The sequence below is a fragment of the Daktulosphaira vitifoliae genome, unplaced genomic scaffold, assembly GCF_025091365.1.
Source record: "Daktulosphaira vitifoliae isolate Bord-2020 unplaced genomic scaffold, ASM2509136v1 Scaffold_1, whole genome shotgun sequence".
NCBI classification, from domain to species: domain Eukaryota; kingdom Metazoa; phylum Arthropoda; class Insecta; order Hemiptera; family Phylloxeridae; genus Daktulosphaira; species Daktulosphaira vitifoliae.
In genome coordinates this window covers 85,517,629-85,524,257 of record NW_026099572.1, presented here as the reverse complement: position 1 = coordinate 85,524,257, position 6,629 = coordinate 85,517,629, and positions in this window count along the sequence as shown.

Genomic DNA, 6,629 nt, shown 5'->3' with positions numbered 1-6,629 from the left:
CAAAATTGTTTGTAATATTTTTTTCTATCATATTATAAAGTTAAAAATAATGGTTCCCATTTAAGAAAATTATAAATAAGGGTTTTTATCCTTGACTACATATTATTGTAGAGTTTTTTGAACTTGATATTTTTTCTCTATAATAAAATTTAAAATTCTCAATATTTTCTGAGAAAATGAGTGTCTTACCAGATTTTCATCACTCTGTATATTTTTTACTTAAAACTGCCATAATTTTTGAACAAATGAACAAATCAATATAATTTTTTTTTATAGATAAATGATGTCTATACCTATTATTTGGTATATTTTTTTTATAAATCTAGCCCTTTACCTGCCTACAGGGAGGATTCAAAATAACAACTTTTTCACAAAAAATTTACTTTTTCAACTTAACTTTTGAGAGTGTTATGGAAAGTACAATTTAACCTATATTTTCGAACCTCCAAAAATCTATTGTGTAATAAATATATAATTTTAAGGGATATTTTACATAATTTATTAATTAATACTATTCAACCCCGAGATATTCATATTTACCCATTTCATAGTTTTATTCCTTTTATCCATTTATTACCACACTTATATTCACATATTTTTATCTTTTAAACAACTATTACAATACTTATACACTTTATTTTTATTTTATTCTTTTCTTTCCTTTTTGGTTTATTACACCTACGAAACATTTATTACAACTTTTACATTGTATTTTATAAGTGCCCAATTTCCCCATTCTTCTACTTTATCTTTAGGGTTACCTAATACATCTCATAAATTATTACTTTTAGATATTACTAAAGTAATAACAAAATTCTTAAAAATTCTATCTAGTTCATTTGAGTTACTCGGATAATATTAAATGGATGATCTAATTAATTTTTGTTCCCCCACGCTAGCTAGTGTACTAGCTGCTCTCCTTTCTTTATTCCTCTTTTGTGTTCGAACTAATTTTGAATTTACGTTTTCGTTATACCCAATAAATTTAGCCATTTCTCTTATGTCCCCAGTTCTTTATCATTGAATTCAAATTCATTATTANCAATAAATTTAGCCATTTCTCTTAGTCCCCAGTTCTTTATCATTGAATTCAAATTCATTATTAAACTTGTGTAAACTTGCAAAATATGAAAATATTACTTAGTGATAGTGTCACTAGGTGTTAGTATGTGTTTAGAGTTAAAAATGATAATATTGTTTCTGAAATACGTAATCGCGATTTTTTAATCATTTTTTCGTTGCTTTTTGAGTTTAATATTTTTAGTTTTAAATAAATGTAAAGAAACTAATATATTTTTTTAGTATTGATTGTTTTCTGTATATCTTTCATAATATGATAAATTGATAAAGTAATTGAGACTATACAAAATAATTGACAATGTGAAATATTATATATCATAGATTTAAAATAATATAATTTAATATAACATAATATTATGTAAAAAATAGACATTTTTTGTTGTTTTATATTAATTCTACTATGAAATGTGCAATAGTTTTATTCTATTATTTTGAGTCAATGTTACACACGGGTATTAGTGTTTTACGTTTATCATCTCCCATAATAATGTGGTTTATTAGAAAAATCATCAATATAAATATATAAATAAAATAAAATTATAAGTGCTAAATATTACATGTTAAACAATGATTTTCCATAAGATTATACTGAATAAAATTATTAATTTTATTTAGTTTAGTTATTTTAGTTATTAATTAATTTAATAGTTAACACTATTAATAACTTTTTACTCTTTTATATCATACATTTAAACCGTCTACCGTTATAAGTTCAGTTATGTCAAAATTTCTATACAGGATAATTCTGCTATCGTGAACAACTTAACTAATTCCAAAATAAAAATAATTAAGATAATTTATTAATTACATTTTAGTATCAATAATCAATTATTTTTAAAGTCTATCTCTTTTACTGTAAAGGGGTTTTAACTAGAGTTTTTTAAATGGCAACGTAAACATACCTAACATAACTATTTTATATATTAGAAAATAATCTAAATATCAAAATAACTAGTTGATAACAATTTTTAAACCATTATTTCAGATGTCACAAATATGTATAATTTACATTATTATAATATAATATATTATATTAACTGGGAGGTAGGAGACATGCAGCAAAGAAATGCCTATGATAAAAATAGTCACACTTCATATCTAGCCTATAATTTAAAGTGTTTATTACTTTCAAAATCAATAATTTTTGCACTAGTTTAATAAATTGCTCATTAACAGTAATGAAATATATTTTTCAAGCTATAATAATACTATGTATTGCAAGCTATAAAAAAGGAAACTTAAATAATAGTCTGAAACGCATGCACACATGAGACTGATTCAATCATTTAGACGCTTCTAAGAAAAGTTAAGTAAATATTTAGTTTATTATAAAAACGTTAGCACAGTGAGTCACGACACAGTGTGGACGTGGCATAGTTGGGACAAGTATAAATGATATCTGTCAGTGATTAAAAAACTATCATGAAAAGCGATTGCATGTAAATCTATAGATAGTGTTTAATTTTATGAAATTGGTAGATTATTCTAAAAGCAATATTAACTTATATCTCTATAATAATATACCAATTATACATTTTATGCTTTATAAGCAGATACACAAAAAATACATATTATAGTAATTAAATTTAGTATGAAATTGATGTTTAATAAATTAATATTGTAATTTTTACGGATAAATTATAAAAAAAAATAAAGTAGATGTTAGTATTATATATATTTTTTCATATCTTTCTAAGCCTTAAAGTTAATAAAGAGGAATGTAAATGGCAAAATAGTATTCTCATATCTTCAACAATTAACTATAAGACGTTACAATAAATGCATGCGATAACAAATATAAATACTCCTCTAACCTCTAGGAAGGATAATAATCTTTAACTATATTAAATCCTTTTTTATAGAACAATCATGCAATTTATCTGGGTAGAGGGAAAAAACAGGGACAACAACGTACATAGAATAATTTTTAAAGGTATGATAAATATAAATATAACACTCATAAATTTTCTATTGGTTTCATTTAGTTCCATGTTTCGATACGAAGCTAACAAGGTATTAATTTTAAAATGATATATTCTTTTTGTGCTTGTTACTCACCACTTTTTCTCAACTCACAACGAACTGATTTATTTCAACGATACGTTAAAAGATCACGAATCGTATCTAATTGAGACAATATCATTTAAAATTGAAAATATTTTCTTGTTTCACGTAAATAATGGAAATCACTCAAAAAGTAAAAATATTTAAAATGGGTAAATTTCGATATTTTTTAAACTTTTTTCTTAAAACGGTCATAGCTATTTTAGAAACAAGCGAATAAAAATAATTTTTTTATATAAATACCTTAGCTATATTGCTTTTCTTTGATATCAATATTTTAAAAATCTGGAATTTTATCTGCCAACAAGGAGGAATTAAATGTAGCAAGTATTTCACAAAAATTTAATTTTTGAAAAATATATCGATTAAATAAATTTTTTATTAGTATTTTATACGTATACTTTTCATTTGATATTCTTAAAAAAAAAAAACAGACCATTTCTTTATAAACAGCTGGGTACAAAACATTAAACATACGAGTAAAAAGTAGAACTTTTTCTACTTAACTTTTGAAAATGTTCCGGAAATTTTCCGAACTTTAAACATATGTTAAATTAAATTCAATAATACATACTATAAGTTAAAATAAACGGTGGCACAGTGTGAATGCGCCATAGATGGGACAAGTATCGATGATATCTGACAGTGATTAAAATCACTTTTCTAAGAAACGCTGCAATAAAAATCTGTAGATAGTATTTAATATTAAGAAATTGTTGGATTATTCCAAAAGCAAAATGAACTCTTATTATCTTATTTATACCCTGGTTATACGTTTTTTGATATATAAATGCATTAAATGAAAAAATATTTATTATAGAAATGATATAAAGTATGAAATTTATATGTATTATTTAAGTATTGTAATTTTTACGGAAAATATATAAAAAAAAATAAATCATTTATTATTTTTATGGCAAATGTGTATAAAAATTGAAGGATTTAATACAAAACTTATCAGAAAATATCTTGTTGTTATGTAGTGATATGCTTAATACACCCAGAGAAAAACCTCGATCTATATAATAAATTCATTGTTCAATATGATAAATATATCATTACTATTGAATCAATGATAATATATCAATATGATATTTTTTTTCTTGTCTTGAACAATAATTATTTATAAGAATAGTTATTTTGTTCGTATTAATAAAACATTATCATAAACCCTTGATAAAATTTCTCTTTCAATTTTGATTGAGGTTTTTCTTTGGGTGTACTTTGCATTACGCATCTCACAATTATCAATGAAAAAAGTATAATCTGTATTTTAAATAACTTGTAAACAAACAAATAATTTATCTGTCATAACAAATACAATGTTCAACACAATTTCTTATTATAAACATATATGTCAACTCATCTATTGTTAACTATGCTATCAATATAATTATCATGTAATGTATACTTTAAAACAATAAAATACAATCATGAATAACACAAACGGCAATATCCCTGGATATGGGGGTACCTCTTCAGTACTATAAAAAGCACTGATATCCATTGAAAAGACAGAGCCACGGCTACGGATAAGGCCAGAGCCACGGCTAGAGAGAGCTACTGCCAGAGCCACAGCTCCAGTAAGCTAGTTCTTTCCTGCGAACTACTCTTGCTATTACATTTTGATCACGGCCCCGTGCTGCCGTTTGAGTTATTTTTAAGGACAATATCTTCAACTAGATACGATTTGTGATCTTTTGACGTATTTTTTAAAAAAAAATGAATCCAGTGAGATCTCAGAAAAAGTGGCAACACACAAAAAAAAATCATATCTTAGTAATACTAATACCTACTCAGTTTCGCACAGAAGCTAAAAAATACATCTTGGGAAAGTTTTAGGATTTACCTTCCACCATTGTGCAGTTCCAGTGGATAACTTCGCCTATACATTGTTGCACTTTTCAGGGTAGGGTGTGGAGAGAATACGGTTTTAATTTCTTCAAAAAAGTTACAATATTAAATTATTGATTATCTAATTTTAAATAAATTTAATTACTATAATACGTATTTTTAGTGAATCTTCTTATAAAGCATAAAACTTGTATTTTATATTATAGAAATAGAAGTTAATGTTGATTTTATAATAATCCAACAATTCTTCTTAATTAAAAACTATCTTTATATTTGTATCAAAGCGTTTTTATGATAGTGATGATAATTATTGTCAAATATCATATATACTTGTACCAACTATACCACGTTTACACTGTGCTGGATCTTTAAATTTATTAATTCAATATTGAACTAGATTAGTGGCTTGTAATAATTTGTGCTTTAGAAAATTTTTATTACTCAAAACAGTTATGGAAATCTATAAAAACATTCCAGTATATGTCACAAACTGCATAGAATTTAATACATAAAATGAGAGTAATGTGAATATTTAAAATAGTTAAAAACTGAAACTTTTAGTATAACTAAATATATTATAGCAGATTAACTTTAAACTATTTCTTATATGTTAAGTTTGAATGTATCATGCATCTTAAGTTTTATTGCTATACTTATGTTTGTTGGGGACTTGAAACTTCTAATATTCTTGATCTGTGAAGTTAAACGACAGTGGTGAATATTCGCAAACTACTAATGTCAAATAAGACTTACCATTTCAAAACTACAATTTCAAGTTTTATATATATAAGAGTTTTAAACAAAAGAAATCTAAAATTAATATGTATATTATCAAATAATATTGCATTGAAACTAGGGTTCTTTTTTTAGAATGCAATTTTAAGTTATGTTTGTAAAATGATCGCAATTTATAATAATGAAATACAGTAACAAACTTCCATTTATTGTAAATTTTAAATCATCTCTTAAGAATTGAATATTTTAAAAATATATTTTAGACTGATTTACGATAATTAGAGTATTAATATTAAAATTTTATTTAATGAACGCTTATGAGAGCAGGCTGAAAATTTAGGAATATATACATATGAAACATGGACGGAAATTGCAACACAATAATATGAGTATAATTTTATAGTTTTAAGCTAATATATTTAACTTTTATTGGCGTTTTTATTTTTCAGGCTACACTCATATATTAATTGAAAAATTTATCAGTTTACTAATAAAATCATATTATTAGATTAATTTTTAACTATAACTTTACTATACTTTACTCTTTAATTTACAAAAGATTTCCAATAATATGAATTTTAATCTTCTTTTGGAAGATGATAATGTTTAATATTGAAGTTTTTATTTTCAAACATTCGTCACATTTTTTGTTTAATGAAAAGCTTGTCATAACACATAACATGTTTTTACAAGTGAACAGTATCTTTTGCTCTATGGAGATAGAATAATAAAAACTCACTTAGTTAAAAAAAAAAAAAAAAAATGTTAATATATTGTTCACTTTTTAAAAACGCAGTGATTGTAAGACTATATAAGAGACTGATAATTAATATTATTTATAATAATCTAATTATTATAGTCTCTTATGAACAACTATGAAATTTATTATAGAAGAA